Source organism: Perna viridis, chromosome 1 (assembly GCF_037379345.1).
Source record: "Perna viridis isolate PV_CMFRI_1.1 ecotype Kerala chromosome 1, ASM3737934v1, whole genome shotgun sequence".
NCBI lineage: Eukaryota > Metazoa > Mollusca > Bivalvia > Mytilida > Mytilidae > Perna > Perna viridis.
The window spans coordinates 21,664,431-21,684,168 of NC_142445.1; the positions used below are offsets into that span (position 1 = coordinate 21,664,431).

The following is a 19,738-nucleotide window of genomic DNA, read 5'->3' on the forward strand; positions in this document are numbered from 1 at the left end:
TTTCTGTTAAACCAATTTGCTGTGGATAACCTTTAGTTTAACATCCTTCATTATAAAAAGGAAGGTTAAGTCATATATGGGCATTTGTCAAGTCCTTAGTCAGTTTAAATTGGTCTGTGTTCTGAGGTGGTCAATCTTGTGTGTGTACCCTCTTTCTAGTCACACGGAGATTTGATTTTCTTAAACACTAATTATCTTTTGAACTTTTCTGTTGCATTTGCTTTTTATTTGCATTTGGAGTGAAGTGTTGTGGGGTGGTCGTTTCACTTCAAGCTTTTAAAGCAGTTGAACACAGAATGTTAAGGTTTTAAGTTCATGTGATTTTGGTTGATCTTGAATTAGTTCTGTTTATCTCTCTAGTGGGCCAAATATGGACGATTTCCAACAGAAAATTAGATCAACAATGTTAATTTGAAAAGTCAAACTCCCAAGGTGATACTATCTACCTACATTGTGTCTGGAATTCCTATAACTTATTGTGTCAAACTTGGTATCTAGCTAGTTACTAAGTTCAGACATAACTGAACACACATGTTGGGACAGATTTATTGGTACATAGTACCCAACCCATAACACTGAAAATGGATGTATTTTAGCATTGACTTTATTCCTGACAATAAGTTTATAACATATATAGCTTGGCATCTTATGCTAAACATGGTTTCAAAAGAATGTCCAGTACAAAACAATCATTTATCAAGAAATGTACAAACGAAGGATATAAGGCAACTAAAAAAATATACCCTATCATATGAATAAATCAATAGACTTACACACACACATATATATGTATTACTTGGGGGAAAACTGATACAGAATTAGGTAAAGAGAAAACCTTAAAAATTGTCAAGACAAAGAGAAAACCGAAACAAATTGTCAATACTATATGAACAACTAGAAAAAGGAAACTTAGGCTAAATCCACAAGTAACCTTACTGCAAATACAGAGTTATGTAAATCGCCAGAAAATCTAAGAAGAGTAACACATGAAAAATTGAACTGGTACAGATACACACACCAAGCTCAAGGAATTGTGCGGCCTAGAAATATGTCGATGTAATAACTCCACTCAAAGAGTGGATGTTAAATTGGATATTTCTTTCATTATTCGGTCCATCGTCTGAATTCCGACTGAATGATCTACAAGTAGGGTGCAACTTACCGGTAGTATCCAATATGATTTTAAATAAGGTCCTGTACCAAGCGTAATTTTGTTTTTAGTACATGTTAATTTCCGTCGAAAAAAAACCTTGGCTCCTTCTGATATGGGGTAATAGCTTCACATTAAATGAGTTAATATAACGAGAAAGGACAACCCCGGCAGTGTGAAAACAAGCCAGGACAACCTTTATTTTAGCTTTGTGATCATGTTCGTTAACTATTTTCTATGATGCTTAAAATTAGTAGGCATTGGGGAAACGATTTTATTATATTAATGTATTCTAGTGTACATGTTTTTGTAGTAGATGGGTATCTTGTAATAAAAATCCTTGCCTTTCTCTATGATAATGAATAAAAGCCTAGGCATCAATCATTGCTTTTCTCTGCTCGGCATTGTAGCCGGAACATGACGCATCTCTGATATTAGATCTGACAGTTGTATAATCAGTTGTAATTCTCCGTTTGATGTTTACTGTTCTCTCCGTCATTGAATGATGTGTGCGTAATGATTACGTCACCATTGCTGTAATCAAAACGAAGTGGTGGCACATGCTCTATACCCTCGCCTGGCATGTGTTCACTCGTGATCACCGAACTGCATAATTTAAGTCCAAAAAGAACTTGTAGCGCATTATTCTTTTTGGGCTCTTCGGGTTTTCTTGCTATGTTTCGATAAAATTCAAACTTTTGAGACGACAGAGTTTGAAATGTTAATCAACTTCGGCACTTTTTTTCAAGGCATTTTCTCTTAACCAGGCTCCACCTCATGCTTGGTATACTTCCAAAGAATCTATTGATATGGACTATACGCCTACGCAAAAGATGTTTAGAACTTACTGTGCTTCAGATTTATTTACAAAGTTACAAAGAAATTTAAGTATGATTAAACGACCTTTTTAAAGTTGAATTTAATTAAAATTGCCATTTAAAACTACTGGATTAGCTCTTGGTCCTAGAGACAACCCTTCATAATCTCAGTAACTACGACCTTCAGTCATGAGTATGGTTTCCCTGTTTTCTATTAAGGACGAGCCGAATATTGTGAGGTTTTGACTCTGCAAAATGTTTCTAAAATGTTAACAATCAGTCTTTAACATTCATTTGTATCTAAACAATGTATCAGCTTTTTGACTAAGAAAGACAATCAAAGTCTGACGTCACAGCAAATGGCCTAGAACACCTGTCTTCACGATTATAGCTTTTTTACAAACATATGATTACTAGAGACATTGTTCAAATTAATTTTCATTAACATAGCAAATGGCCTGTTAGTTAACTATGAATATAATCCAAAACCAATGGAAAAGCACCAAACGGAATATCTACTTACACTTCCGAAACCTAAGTACGGCACATACAATCTGGACAAAACCGTGTAAATATACGGACGGACAAACACTAGCCCTTAATGCTTGACATTTCATTGAAAGAAAAAGCAGGACACTCACTGACAAGTTTCAATAGCGAATTTAAATTGCAAGATCAAACACAAAATTGTAGTTTCGCAACGTTTTCTTTCTTTATAAAATGATTAATAGTTTAAACATAAATGATTTAAACGAAGTCTATACCCTTAAACGGTCCATGTCTTTGTATTGGTTTTATTCATTGTAACTAGAGAATTTTAAACTTATTACCAGTGTGCCGTTATATTTACCAAGTTACCACTAACACCGCTTGTTTTAATAAAAACAACAACTTAATTCAGATTTAAAATGCGTATAATAAAAGTTTAAATAGGTAGTATCTCTTGTCTACCGATTAAAAAGTTCACATGAAAAAGAAATTCCTGTGCACTAAGACAACCTTAGCTGAGCAGTGTGATATATACATATTGTACACAGCAGACCCGGCCTACATAGATGAATTAGTCTCAAGACAGTCAGCAGATACGGTATACAAAGATAACATAATTGCAGGAGCTTTAGCAGACCCGGCATACAATGTTATAATAGTTCCAGGACTTTCAGTATACCTAGCCAACATAGATATAGTTCGAAAACTTTCAGCAAACCCGATCTAAAAGGATACAATAGTCCCAGGACTTTCAGCTGACCCGACCTAAAAAGATACAATAGTTCCCGGACTTTCAGCAGACCCGACCTACAAATGACAGGACTTTCAACAGACAAAAGATTACAGTTTTAGGACTTCTGTAGACAGGACCGAAGTATACATATTGCCATTGAACCTTAAACCGGCATGGTTCTACAAGCCTGCAAACATGTTTTTCAAGAGACTGGCGTTGCAGACTTATTCTTGGGCCACTAAAAAAAAACGATATTAATGAGACTGAGGACATTACTAGTTTATATTTTCAGCGTGAACAACTAATCCGAAGAATATGAACCAGACAAAACATTACATATTGACCGAAGACAGAACCATTAATACCGCTGGGTAGAGACCGAAATCAGAAATACGTTCGCTGGCCGTAGTAATATCTTACAGCAGCTTTAAATGAAACATCTGGCCTTTCTGACCAAGTTAATTCGGTTTTAAACCTAGTTAACAATGTACTAATAAGTAGTAGAAAGTAGACAAAATGAGAACTTGGAAGGACCCTTTCTCTTCGTTTATTAGAACTTCAGAACAATTTCATTATCCAAATCCTATTCGACAGTGCTTAATAAGGTTTACAAGCCAACTCTTGAATCAAATATGCAAAAAAATATTCAAGTAAAACCAAAGATTACATTGAGTTCCTTAAGGCAAAATTATACAATGGGAAAGTGGAAAATAAACCACAAACACAACAACAGAAAATTGTGAATTCATCTTCGTATAAAATACTGAAAGAATACCTTTCTCTATGATCATCTTTGTTGTTTCTATGCACAGACAACCCAGATAGCTGGACATTTTTTAGGTTTATTTAGTGCCTTGTATTTCCTTATTCTACAAAATTACTGTAAACAGTTCATTTACATGTTGAAGAAACATGTTTTAGATAGAAACTACAGGGACCAACCATAAAAACAACAAAAACTAGACACAGGGATGCCCCCATACTCCATTTTAACACTGCTACTGCATAATGAATGGTTGTCAAAATTCATTTATGAGAAGATTGTTGTGTCTGAGAGACATCTTTGATACCCCCACATGTATTTTCTTACATATATAAAAGTAAATTCATACTTGCAAGCTTTAATTTTTTTAGAAAGGTGAATTCCATGAAAATGTCAAATATTGATATCAATCAAAACTCTGATAATTCGCACATCTTCAATCCATATACATGTATAATCATTCTGCAAAGTATCAACGTCCTATCCTAAATACTGTAGGAGGAGTTAAGTGGAATAACTATGTACCCTGAATGGGACGGACAGACAGGAGTAAAACAATATGCTCCCCCAACTGAATGTTATCGGAGCATAAATATTCACACACCTTTACAGAAAAATGGAAAAGTATCTTGTTGAATTCAACTGTTTATTTCATAACAAAACCAATTTTAAACAAAGAGCAAAAATAACACATAAAATAAGCAATCATTTACATTACAATGCAATGAACATAAAGAAACACAGTGAAACAAAACATGGATTTATTAGACAAACATAATGCTGTATGACAAAAATAAATACAAAAATGTAGTTATTAAGTAGAAATGATACCTTTCAAAAGGAGGGAACTTCTGAGAACTTTGCACACTAGAAATAAGAAAACAAAATGTTATGTACTAGTGCAACTTTTGAAAGCTATTTTTAGAACATCACAAAAGACCTAGTGATTACATACCTAATAAACTGTGAAATAAGATGAAATCATACAATGTTTTCAAGTATAGCCTTTCACAACAATTAGGCTATTCTTGTATAACAGACTTTCTTTACAAAATCAACTTCCTGATTAAACATTTATATCTTCATTTTTTATACATTATACTTTTGTAAGATAATTTTTGAGAATTAAATCCAGAAAAGTTTATATACACAATAACCAAAAAAAAAAAAACAAACACAAACACAAAAACAAAGATGCATCAGTTCCCAAAGGAGTAATGTATTTCATTTACATCAATAACATTAAATCTCGTCAATAATGATTTCTATGATAAAGATCTGAAAAACATTTGTTTTTATAAAAATAATCTAACCTTCCCTTGAACTTCAAATCTCATTGGGGAATTTCACAAGACATAGGTTTATAGTGTATATAATGATGATGTTCAGAGAGTACAGTTGGACTTCCCTAGATTAAATGAAAATCAACTGATGATACTGTGAGATCTGAACATTCTATTAGAAACAGATTTATATACCTATGGAAAAGTGAAAGTTCATATTCCCATGTCAATCGTCCAGTTAACTACCAGAGGTAGTTTATACAGTGATTGTAATTTAGTCATGGGAAGACAAACCCTGAACATCCTCATAATATACACTGTAATTCAAACAAACCAGAAAAAATGCAAGTAGGATTAACCAAGCCAGCAAGGCTTAAGTTGTATTGATAGAACTTTGATCGTTGTATGTGACTGAGGGCTATGTGAGTTTATGCCATCACTTGGCATACATTGTCGTTATCTGTTACCAATTTAAAAAAAAATTTCTCCTCTAAAACTACTGAGTGGAACTATAAGAAACTTTGCACTGATGTTCCATAGAGTATCTTGCACAAAATGACTTTTTTTTTTTTTTATTCTAGTAAAAACATGGCCGCCATAACTATAGATAGAACATACGGGTTAAACAGTAGTTTTGCAAAATATCTCCAAAACATTAGGTTTAGCCTAATTCTGACAGCAGCTAAAAATGTTCAGAAGGATAAAATATACTATTTCTTTGAATATTTGTGAACAAATATTGGGATTATTGCCTTTTTTTTTGTGTGTGTTTTTTTTTTGTTCTGTTTTTTTTTTTGTTTTTTTGCTATTTTCAATGCTAACACTGGACTGAACTCAATGAAAGTTGATATGATTTGGTCTTTGTTTTGTTAGTTTGTTGGGGTTTAATGCCCAAGCAGCAATATTTCAGCTATATTTAGGCGATGAACATGAAGTGGATGTTAAAATGAACATGAAATGATGATGAAATGAAAAATGGGATGGGACACAAGGATAATGGGGTCGAGAAATTTTGATTGCCACTGGAAATAGGGAGAGGTGGGTAGGGTCGGGCAATTTAGCCTCCTGTGGCAGAGCCCTATGGTTCCTACTCCTGGAGAATACCACAGTAGGGTTTTTTAACGTGCAAGGAGCGTGGCATCTTTCCCAACACGGTGCACCACTATGGTTTGTGGTCAGGTTTTCCGTATTATAGCCTGACAACCTCAGCATGTAACATGCCAGGGGTACCCCATTCCACCTCCTGGGGCACACAACCCAGTTGCTCTGTGGGCAGAGTGCCCTAGCCCCCGGCCAGGGTTCTGAGCACTATTTAGTCGCCTTTTATGACAAGCTTAGTGCTGCCGCAGGCCTATTCTTTTGACACCCGGACCAGCACGGGGCTAATTGGGTCTTAGATATGAGTGTTAGGAATTTTTATCTAAGAAAACAAATGGCTGCTTATACAAAATAAAAAGAAGCTTATCAAGCCATATGAGTGATTCTGGCTCTTTAGAGCCTCTAGATTAAGATATTGATGGGTCAAATTTAGTTGAAATGCACTATGGACAAATGGTGAAAAAATTTTCCCTGCTTTTCCCTATGTAAGCAGTCAAAAAATATATCTATGTCACAGATGCTTCAGAATAAATTCAAACAGCTTTCGGGTTATTTTCTAGATATACTGAATATATTAAAAGCTAATAAGACCAAATTGAGAAAAATGATGCACCACCTTTTGCCTGATTCTTACACAGAATGGTATTTTAATGCCTTCTAATTCATTGATTTGTCTACTCATTTGTTTAATACCAACTCAATAAGTAAGAAATCAATTGATAAAAAAGTCTTTTCGATCATTTAACTGACCACATTGGCAAATATTGAACTTACTTACTATAAAAACAATCTATTAAGAAATTAGAGAACACAACAATAATAAAAACATGGCCTACAAAACTGCCATGCCACAAGGACTGTCTTCAAAATGGAATAAAATTTTATATAAATCATGAATATGAACTCAAATAACATGCTTATACAATACAGTTAATATACAATGTATATTTTTTCTAGCTATTCATTCAGATAGTATGACAAATCCTAAGAGCATATAAATATAGATCTTCTCGTTTATCTCCTTAATTAAGTTTTCTATACACCATCAGAAACAATGACTAGAAGAGGAACAAAAACATCATATACAGATTCTATGGGAAGGAAACACAGCACTGAAATATTGTTTAAATAATAAAATTTTAAAATCAATCTGTCTGTGTCATTGTAGTTTTCTATAGTTACATTGTTATGTATCTATTGCTCCATAATTTAAAGACTTCAAAAATACATTGTTTTAATATCAACAACATTGTGTAATACAATGATAAAACTGTTGCAGAATAAGACAAAACAGAGTTGAAGAAAAGACAACAAATAGGTATAGTAACTGTTAGGTTATAACTTGAATGATAAAGTATATGACGTACAGTAAAACCTCTCTAAACTGAACCCTGATTAAAAACCTGTCTAAACCAGACACATTTAGAAGTCCCATTGAGTCAGTCAAAAGGTATTTTGAACCTGGATGAACTGAACACCAGTCTAAATTGACCAATTTCTAGTCCAAAATAGTTCAGTTTAGACAGGTTTCACTGTATACGAGGTACTGCAATCTACGTCCTTACCTTTACAATAAATGTTTATATTCTATACTATTTGTGGGGTATCAATTTCCAGAACTTTTCACAATTTTCATCAAACAACAAATTCAAGTTCCAAACAATATTCAAAAATTTATTGAAAAAGTGATGTCTAATGAAATCAACTAACTCATGATTTTTTACAAGCTACAAAATTTGATAACAACTCAGAGTATCCTCACCACACCAATGTAAACCTTAAGAGGTTGTATGAAGGTTTATATGGAACACCATAAAGTATGTTATGTATCTATATAAAATACAATATTTTGTGTTTCCTAATTGGTTCCAAACAGCAAATATTCTATATTTTACCAAAATAGAATAAAAAATATATAACATTCTTGATAAATGGTATTCTCTTGAATTAAGTTTAATACTGTATGAACTCAGCAAAGGTTTGTAGAATGTCACATTACATCATACACAGTGTGATATTTAACAAAATGATATGTAAATAGTAATCTCATCAGAAAAGGAATTGATTTGTTATTGTGTTTCACATTTGAAAATTTATCAGCATTTACCTGACATGTAAAAGAATTAAACTTAAATACAGAGCTCATTTTTTTCTTGAATTAAAAAAAAAAACAGACTACAGGTTGTTCAATATTAAATCTGATGACACCAAATTAACAAGTATAAATAAACTTCATTTTTCAATAGCTGAGAACATTACTTCTATGCAAACTGACCATATAAGATGGCAAAGCTACAAAATTACATAAGAAAATAGAAAAATGTAGTTGGTTCTCAACCCTGCACGGTAAGAATATGCATTGATTTTACATACAATGGGGACATAACTTTACATACACCAAAACATGGAGGCTAAAAAATATAGTGCTCTTTCTTTTTGCCTTTTTCTGTTTTTGTTTTTTCGCAAATGATTACCATTTTTCATCAAAAGTATAGGGTAAATATCAAGCTATGACACCAAAAAACTTGATTTTGAGAAAAAACAGTATTTTCATGAAAAATAATGCTTCAGAAAAGAGGTCTATCTAGAGAACTCAAAATAAAAGTGAAAGCAGAAGTCTATTTTTACTTCAACCTGTTCTTATGCACCAAAGTTCGTGCCTTTCTAATTAAAATGGACCTAAACAACTTTTTTTTACATTTCCTTAATGGAAAACATGGTCAAAAGTCTAAAACTCCTTATTTTGACAAAAAATCATGAAAATTTAAGATTTACTATAGAAGCATATGGGCCAAGAATACAAGACTGAGGCCTTCACTGCTAGTAGTCTTTAGTTTGTACATTTGTGTAATTTATATTCAGTTTCTTTATTTCCATTGTAACAAGGGACTCAGACCTTTTCGAACTGATATTTAGGTGTGTTAAATAGTGTAATATTTTTTCACAGTGGTCATATTTTAAAGGGGGAGGGTTGTGATCATGCCAAGTACTTTAACCCCGCCACATTTTGTGCCTGTCCCAAGTCTGGAATTTCTGGCCTCTGTATGTCTTGTTTTTTGTTTTCACCTTTATTTTATTTTTATGTTACTTAAGTATATAGGTGCAACTGTTTTGCTGTACCTGTGTATAATGGTGTTTTGAGGCCAGCAAGTCTGTCCGGTGATGAGAGGATTTCCTTGTCATTCATTGAAGACCAATGGGTGACCTTGGGCTGGACATCTTCATTATGGTGGGATTGTTGTCTCTTTAACATATTCACCATACCTATTCTCATTATATTAAAACTGACTTGCAAAGAAAGCAAAAGAATACCAATTAACTTAAGTAAAAGGAACTAAAATTTAAAAGCAGAGTATTAGAACAGAAGATGCTACCAAGGACACACAATTTTATCCTTATACTTAATTACTTATATCCATAATTAATGCCATCTAACCATAAATTGCTTAAAAGGTCAAAGAAATTCAATGAGAGAGAAGAAATCAATTGGCCTATTGGGTTCTTACACGAAAACAATTCTAATAAATGAAGAAAATTGCAGTAATTTTTCAATTATAAACTTGCTATTTAAACCATGGGTCATGTTCTAATACTTATTGAATGTTTTGGATGCTGGGAGGAAGCAACTGAGTAAACAATGTAAATTTATATACTTATCACAAGAAAAATCAAAGATATTATTCAATTAACTAAGTAACATGTTCATCCTAGCAGGCTTGTTATGAGAAGAATTAATGTATGTTCTCTGTAATAACATGATAACAACAATTAATATCCCCAGTCAGGAAAAAGAAGCATACATAAGAGTTAATATGGGAATAGAACAATTCTGACCCAATCACAAAACTGTTTATGTTAAAGTGCAGAAAGGGTAAAAAAAGAGCATTCCTTGTTTACAAAATTTGGTTCTAAGTACTATGAAAGTAATTTTAATCATGGACACCAATTTTCTGGGATTAGGGTAGAAACACAAGTTCCTGGATTCTTGAATTCGTTGTTTTAAGGTTTCCAGTATAAACATCAATTAGAATTTTCTTTTCATTAATAACCAAATTCTGTGGTTTGGCCTACCCATGAAACAAACAATAGTACTTTAACAGTATTCACAATTATACTACGACTTCGACTATTTACAACTTCAAAAACCAGATCAAAATCGCCGAAAAATGTTTTAATAGGTGTTTTGTTTTCCCACTTGAAGTAAAGTTCCAATGAAATGTAGCAGTAAGGAAGGAACAAATGAAGGGAAATCTGTGGATCAAACTATTCCAGGAACACATAATAGGCTACTGATGGAAAACAAAAGCCATAACCCAAAGAAAAAAAAACAAAGAGAAAACTTAGGTGCTCCATGAGGATCACAATTCTTGTAAGACACTGTGTTGTTTGTTGATGGTTTCTGCTTTTAGGCCTTGGAGTAGTTTCTAGCACTATCTCTATGTCTATCCATTTACTTTCAACATATAATTTTTAAATTTTTATTGATTCTCACAAGTGAACATATTTGCGGGTACAAAACATGGATTCCAAAAACAAGATAAGCCTGATATAGTGTTAAAAATCAATTTTCTGGTTAATATTATTTGCACTTTTCTATCCACCGCCGAAGTAATGAAAATAAATACATTTACAGTAAGTTTTATCTGCTGAACATTGGAATGATATGAAATTTGGCATGAAGCTTAAAATTGGGGATGTACCATGTGTGCACATGTTGGGCATCTGATATTTGTCCTGTTTGCCACACACATTTCTTTTAGTTTTCCATATGAAAAGGTTCAGTCTACATCGATTTACATTTTTTAAAATTCATACATGTGCCAAAGCTGTTCTAATGAATCATCAGGAGTCATATTAAATAACTTAGTTATAATCTAGCAATACTTTGTTCTCAGATAATTCACACACATATATATGTGACAGAAAAGTAAATAATGGTCAACATGAGTATACATAAAACATAGAAATGCTGTTTGCTCCTCCAAATAAGTTTCCACTTACAAAATCTTTTGTTCTTTTAGCTATGTACTGGTATCCACTTTGAACATACAACAATTGGAACTAACCAAACATTATCACATTAAACCATCAATATAGAATAGAGATAAAGCAATCAAAAACTGAAAGCACCAATCTAGAATAAGTCTTGTAAGTCTATAAAGACTAATAAAGTTTATGTTTTCTCTGGGTAATACAGGAGCCTTCAATCATTTACCTGAAATAGAAACCATGACATTATTATACAGGAGGGTGAAACTGACATATTACATTTCGATGAAAATAAAAAAGTAGAACCAAAATACTTGTTTGTTTGTTGGGGTTTAACACCTGAGCAGCAATATTTCAGCTATAATCAGGCAAAGACCCAAAATGTAAAAGACTCAGATACAGATCACTGTAACCTTCAAAACTGTGCATGATTTGGCGAAATTTATTGACCAATTGAGTGACTAAAATGGCTCAATAAGAATTAAAGAAGTGTTTAATCCCAACAACTCAAGATGTTCATAGCTCATTAAAGGCTATAATGCCATGGTAATAATAATGGCTTTGCTGTTTTTTTTTGCTGTTTAACAATTTCAAAGAATGATAACTACAATATTACCCAGTCATCAAAATCTATTGAGAAAAATAGGAATCAGAGGATTTACAAACATTTCAATTTCCAAGGGAGTTTATTCTCACAATATTACCAGGTCATACCTAACTTTTAAAATTATCTCAGAGATTAATGTAAGCAACCAATCAGTAATTTTTTTCAGAATTTGTTTGAGAAACACTAACAAAACAATATTGAAGAAATTCAATTTCCAAGGGAGATAACTTGCAATCTTAATAAATCATCATTGAATTTCTTACTCCTTCCAGGCATTTAAATTTAAAACCTTTTGAAAAAATCAGTTTGAACTAAATCTATTGATAAATGTAAGCTAAGAGCACCTTAAAAGTCGTGATAGTCAGAGGCATGAATGCCTGCATTTCAAAGTAACTTCATTGTAGCTTTATGGGGGACACAAAACACAAGTTTGAGTTACGGCTACAAGCATGCTGATCATGTTATCTTCCATAAATTTATATAAAAAAAAAGAATATATGTTTTGTTAATGGTTCAGTGTAATTCAATATATGTCACTTTAATTTTTTTTTTAAATCGAACAATATGTCTCTTATGTAATAGATCTAAAGCTGTAATTACAAAACTTAAACAATAACAAGACCGATTGGTGTGATTATTACAGCATTACTACGATCAGATCCTTTTAAAATAACATAAAAACATTGATAAAAATAAATAAAGTTTTCCTAATCTTATCAACTTATATTTCCTAAATACAATCTTGAGGCATGACTGGTGAATTTACATGGGAGTCATCAACCTCAAACTTATGGGAATAAATTCTACACAATATGTCCGAAGGCACTATAATCCATGAATCAATAAGGACTTGGCAGCTAATTAAACATACCAGTCAGTTACTAACAAATAAAGAATAGTGTTAATTAAACTGATTATCAAAGAACTGTACACTTAAAAAATACAACAAAATTTGACAAATCGATAACCAATATAGACCCACCGAAGCTGAGTTAAATTGTGTACATTGTTTTTAACATGCCTTTCTAGACCTCTTCGTTATTTTCCTTCAGATAATCATTTTCAGATGAGTGATTGAATTGTTACAACTATTACATGGTTGGCAGGACAAATTATTATCATGTAGAACTAAATCCCCTGGTGCAACAAGCTATTAATAGAGTTCTCTGTTGAATGTAACTAGTGATCCAAACCAACAACTGCAGTCATATTGAATTGACAAAAGAATATTTAGGGCCAAAAATACATGTTTAATAATTAATAGCTGAAATGGTGCAAACAATATATACAAATGTATTTCACTCCCAGAATGACAAGATCAGAATCTGCTGAAAACAGATTTTCTAATTTTCATAAGTTAAGTATTGAATGACTGGCCTTAGTAGCTGTATAATACGGCATAAACGCAAAACCATTGGGGATTTTAATTATGATCAATAAATACAATAAAGGAAAGTAGGGACTGAAATGTATGGTCATAGGATTCAGAATATGGAACTAAGTCAGGATTACACAGATTTAATCACAAAATCTGTTTTCATAATTAACAAAGGCCAATAGAAATTTGTTAATCATTGCAATAAATCTTTATAGAAAACAATCTATCTTCCAAGTAGGCTGCCAAATACAAGTAATTAACAATATATATCTTCAGGAAAAAAATGATTAACCAGCATAAAAACCAATATGTGGTATTAGAAAAAACAACAGATGTACCACTTAAGTTACAATATTCTTAATGAATTAACATATTGTAACATGTAATGAAGTGCCAATGTGATACAACAAAGATGGGATACAACAAATTTTCCAATGATTTATGTTTACTGCCATTACTATGCTGACAGTTATGACTACCAGTATACAGAAATTTTATTTTACTAGTATATAATTTTTACTTGCAGAGACTGGAACCGCACATGCAAGATTTATATACACAATAAATAAACAACTTTTCACTGAGCTGCTAAGTAGATTTTCTACAAATCCTTCGAAAACAAGAAAAACATCCCCTTTGTAGTACATGTACTGGTAATCAATTTCCAAAATCCAAAAATAAAAAATTGGAATTTTTCAAAAAATTAAAGGAAGCTTCAAACTATTGGTGTATACTAGGTACACTTTCCCTTAGTTTCAATTTAGTGTTTTTGAGTTATCATGGGAAAGCTTACATGACAGTCCAGCAATGGACAAGAGTAAACAATATAATCCCAAACCTTGAGTTACAGGGACATAAAAATTTTCAATTACGTGAATTTCTGGGGTAAAGGAAATTTCTACATTGTCTAGAGGAAAGTGGCTTTGAGATTAGGATTATTTGTAAGTCTTTCCCTAAATGAAGTTGAAATTGAACCCTGATGTATAAAACTCATATACAAAGAAATTCAAGCACTATAAACCACTGATCATATATCTCTGTGAAAATATTCATTTTTAAGATATCTTATTTACAAGAAACTGTCAAATGAATACATTCGTGGTAGTACTTGATCACTGTTTTGATAGCACGATACAATTTGGGACTAGGGAGAACACAATTTGATGATTCCTATGGCAATTAACTTTTCTTGATAAGTACTATTCTGAAGGAATTTGAAAGACTAGGAGGCTAAAGATTATGTGGCACTACAAAACTTAGTTGGAAAAAAAATTAATCATTTTAGTAACTGAAACCACCCAAAAGCTATGATTTCATGTAACCAGTTGTCTGAATAATTTCTTAGAAATAATGTCCTAGTACAAATGACTAGAATATAAAATGATGTAAAATAGTGACATTAAATGGACAGTCAGTCTGGCCATACTGATTATTATTTGTCTATAGGCATTACATCCTAGTCAATAATGTAATTGATACCAGCTGCAGGATCTATTCCATATAAATATTTACTGTTTTATCAATGATATGGATAAAGACAGAAATTGCAGATGAATGAGATACCAATTAAATATAACAAAACTGTCATATACCAATATCAATACCATATGGCTAAAATGAACATAAACTATTGTTGGTAAGATCAATAAATACTAGGTTACCATTACTAACAGCACTATCTGTGTTCACCCCTTATCCTAGAAAATATTTGTATGGCCCTGAAAAATTTATAATTTCAATAAATTTTGTGTTTGAATACAAGCAAGGCATAATGTACTAAACTTCTTATTTTCTGTCGAGTCTGGAACTATTTTGAGTAAAATTAGGAATGCTTTCAACAATACAAAAATAGCTGGGAAGCACCTATATCCCACCTATCCAGTTATTGAGAAAGAATGATAAGTTTCGAAAGATTTGTCACCTTTATTTATAGCTTCAAGATATCATTATCACCCTCCAATGACCGTTAAATTAGTATCAATATATTGCATCTTTGTATGTAAGTCATCTGAAACAACACCCCCACAATCTCAACTTCTTTATCCTGAAAGGCACAGAAACACCATTAGAAATGGTAAAGTTTGCACTTGCAATAATGATAAGGTCAAAGTCAGTAGCTGTAAAGCTTAACACCATTATCTCTATATAAGATGTTAATCATGGAGTATTCATATGCAATAATCATATATACCAAGACTACAAATTGAATTGATTTTTTCTGAAAGTTCTATAACCACAACCTACAGTGGATGGTTTGATACAAAAGCTCCCTTGGTAATTAACAGATGAATGCAAAACTAGGAGAAAGTAAGGTTACTTTACTATTTATCCTATCAAGTTCATCGAGCAGGCACATGTCAGGAATAGTCTATTGAACGGGATCATTTGATGAGAATACCCAAGTGTTTTTTTACTATATATATCATATTACATGTCTTAGATTAATACAATGAAATCAATAGACATAGAAAACAGACAATGGTATTGAATAGTTGTTAGAGTTCCTTGACAAATCTTTCAAGGACTGCAGTCTCAAAAAGAGAATGAAGGTTTGGAGTAGAAGTACAAAAACGATTGAAAAAAAATATCAAGTGTAAAAGTGCTGAACTACAACAGCAATTGCGTGGACATATCAGTTTCTACATTTTTCATCTTTATAACAATAAGATACCATTCTGACAGTCTTCAGCAACTTATGTGCACCATTTCCTCTCTCAGAAGTTTTCAACTGGTAACAAAATTTTAAACAAATTAAATATACCCATTATATTTTTCAAAAGTTTCAAAAATAATTTGACTCTGCTGTCATAGCACAAGCTTCATGATTAACTTCAAACTGAATTTTGAGAAAAAGAAGTAAAGGACAAATCCATGGACTTCTCCATAGGAAAATTAAAAAAAAAACATATTGATAGGGAAAAAACTCCAACTATAGTTACAACAGGAACTAGAAGTTAGATTATCTCCCTTTAAGAGCACTGGCAATGTTAATCTGGCATCACATACATCTCCATATGATGCTCAACCTTCATATAAAGCCTAATCAAGAGGTATATGCATATATACTAATTTTTGACCCTGTCATTTACTTAAATTTTAGCTTACCCAATAAAAAAACTCATTAGCATATTTTTGTGCCAAAAAAATGACTAAACCCAGACAAAACAATTTATAACTGGCACAACATTTACATGTCAAAATAACCTCACAAGGTATTGCTTCTATATGACTTTCATTATTTTCTTACAAAATTAGGGCTGCCATTTTTTTTTATATAGGCATATGGGCTACATGCTTCAACAAACTTAATACTTTGTCAAAAGTTGTCTTTAAACAATAGGCTTTTATGGTTGGAATATTTACCAATGTAAGATATTGAAGCATGTGGCCAAAATCTCCTGTTAAGGAAAAACGTAATGAAATCAAGTGTTTTTCCCCAATAGCACATAATTCACACATTTAGGCTCAATGTTCCACTGAGGTTTCTGTTAAGTGTGAATGAACTCCAAATCTTTATTAAATATTATGTAATGCCCATACTGATTTTACTAAGCTTTTTCAAGAGCCAAATTTGAACATATCCTTTCATTCAATGGTTTACTGTGGGGCACTCCTGGGGTACCAATTTTCATGGGTTTCTTGGTTGACTCAAACCATGAAATTAAAATCCCAATGAAATACATCTTTTCCATTTATTTGTAATGTGGGAAATGTCAAACCATAAAATCAAAAATCCACGAACCAATGATTTGTCTGCTATCCACAAAAATTGATACCAACAAATATAAGTGCTTTTACAGAATATGGAATCGCTATTACAATACAAGCTTTTGAAGATGTACAACTTTTGTTAGATTATCTCCCTTTCAAAGCAGCTGACAATTATCATCCTGCTACATGCATATACACTGGTTCATATGAAGCTCATCTTTTAAATACAGTTTCATAAGTTGTGAAGAAAATTAAAAAAAAAACATCCCAACCTACCCCCACTGCCTTTAGAAACCACCTGATCATGATGCATCATTCTTTAATAGAAACAGTCAGAACAAGCTCACTCTTTTTTGTCTAGTTGTGTCTTCTATGCACCCTTATTTACAAAAAAAATACTGATAATTTTTTCTTTCACATTTTTTCTGATTACAAACAAATTTTGTTTTGGTAGAAGTACGAAAAATGGACAACAAAATGGAAATAATAGGACTAACTTCCAGTTTGAGCAGGTCCTGAACTTGCTGAGGAAGGGTGGTATACCAGAATAATTCATCTTTGTTGAAAAAACATAGAATGTATGTATATATATTCACCCCTATACTATTTGCACAGGTATAACAATTATAACAATTTAACAGAAGGGAGAGGTAATCACATTACTTCTGGGCCTAACATGTCATTCTACACAGACTAATGGTGTTGGAACCACAATCTCTAATATTGATATGATTCTTTCTTTTGTGTGTTTAAATCATTAATACTTAAAAAGTTATTGCACAGAAATCCAGTATCTTTGGAATAACAATGATGATCATGCAAATGAAGACAATGCTGACATGACAACCACCACAATATCATTAATACAAATGATCACCTTCCAATTAAAATATTTGGTCATTATGATATACAACAAGCACACTGAACAGACCAAACAGAGAAATTAAACTGAAATGTCAAAAGAACTGAAACTTGAACTTTTCAACCCAAGTTTATTTCCCCTTTTATGACTTCAAGAATGAAATATATATCAAACATTTAACAAAAGTGACATTCAAATGGTTTATAATTTGTCACCAAATCAATGAAAGTAAGGCTCACTGCCATAACCAGTTCAGTAATCAATCTCTCAGAGCTTTATTTTGTCATATTAGTATGAATACAGCAACTGAATGCGGATCTATTTCATATCATTACAAAATGGCTTCACTAATGAATATGACAAATAGAATATAAATTTGAGTGAAGACATGTAAAACATGGAAAAAAGATTTTTCTTTAAGCTTGTAAGCTTAGCCAATAAAAGATGCAATACTTTATGCCTGTAACATGTTCAATTTTTCTACCTGTACTGGTTTATACAACCAAAACAAGTTAGCTTGTTCAGTAAAAATCTAGTTCTAACCCAGGTTCAGCCCTCAATTTAGTCTAGTGAAATGGTCGCATTGGCGACTTAAATAACGTTTTTGCGACTGAAAACAATATTAAAGTCGCCAATTGGCAACTTGAAATATTATTGACTGGCGACCGAAAAATCCAGAAAAAAAATCATGTTTGAGCCGGTATTTTTCATATGTTACTCAATTGTCACCAGTACGTTTGAAAGTAACGAGATTTTGAAAACGATTTCAAGCGTGTCATCGATTGTTTCTAATTCCCCTTAATGGCGGAGAAAGTAAAATAAACACTTTTGACAAGTTTTTTAACGAACAAGGGCACCAGACAACATGAAAAACTAAAACCAAAAACACACTAAAAATTAAAAAAGTGAATGACTCGGACAAAATGAAAATACATGGTATTACTTGAACTTATGATAACATTTTTTCTGGCGACCTACTTTTTTTGGCTGGCGACCTAAAATTTGCGTTGGCCACAAAAATTTCAAGGTTGGTGGCCAAAAGACCACCTAGTTTCAAAAGGCACTTTGAGGGCTGAGGTTAAAGGCTGAGATCAGTGTTTACATGCTGCTTATTGCCATGATGTAATTGACTGATGGACATATCTTCATCAGTTTTCACTTATTCTTAAATAAATACTACAATCTACAAATTGTCCTATAGATGTGTATATTTTCTTTGGTAATGCAGATTCAGGTAATTTTACTAAATTGAAGGTATCAAACATGCACAAAGCAGCCATTGGGGAAGCCAATGTAGAGAAAATTACCAATAGGAGCTATAGGATTGGTAAGGGGATAGAAGCAGACTGACTGGAAGATTGTGCAAAGAGGAAACACAGAATCAAATATAAGGTTGTAAAAATAGAAAACAGAACTCAGAAAGTAGTGATTTGTCAAGAGGCATGGATCTATATATAAATGGTTGTAGAGGTTGACAGTGTCAAAACAACCAAAAAAGGATGATCTACACAAAGACTTTCCAACAGGATGTTTTAAGGTAATTCAAATTATAATTTGTACTGACATGAGATCTACTGCTATCATTTGTACATTGGAATCTTTCAGAATTAACTACAAAGTGAAGAACTTTTACTCTTCATGTCTATTGAGGACCATCTAAAACATAGGATGATATTTTCTGTTTTTATATCTGTCCTTTCTCTGTACCCAGACGTGACACTTTATGAGCAACTTGGCAGGTGTTTCCAGAAAAGCAATGGATGCTTACCCTACCAATGCATCTGGTCCATACTTCCAGTTTTCTGGGGAGCCTGGGTTGCTTATTGACTTTTGCTTCTAATGTAAGTAGATTCTTCT

At 32.4% G+C, this 19,738-nt stretch overlaps 1 protein-coding gene across 3 annotated transcripts in view; it reads right to left on the reverse strand.

Annotated features, from left to right (window-relative positions):
* Positions 1-6,627: 6,627 nt before the first annotated feature.
* Positions 6,628-19,738, reverse strand: part of LOC148627773 (F-box/LRR-repeat protein 5-like) — a 39,663-nt gene continuing 26,552 nt past the window's right edge. For all 3 annotated transcript variants that reach the window (XR_015921519.1, XM_088578581.1, XM_088578595.1), the window contains one exon: positions 6,628-11,549. The gene's annotated coding sequence lies outside the window, so the exon portion shown is untranslated. The remainder of the gene's footprint in view (positions 11,550-19,738) is intronic.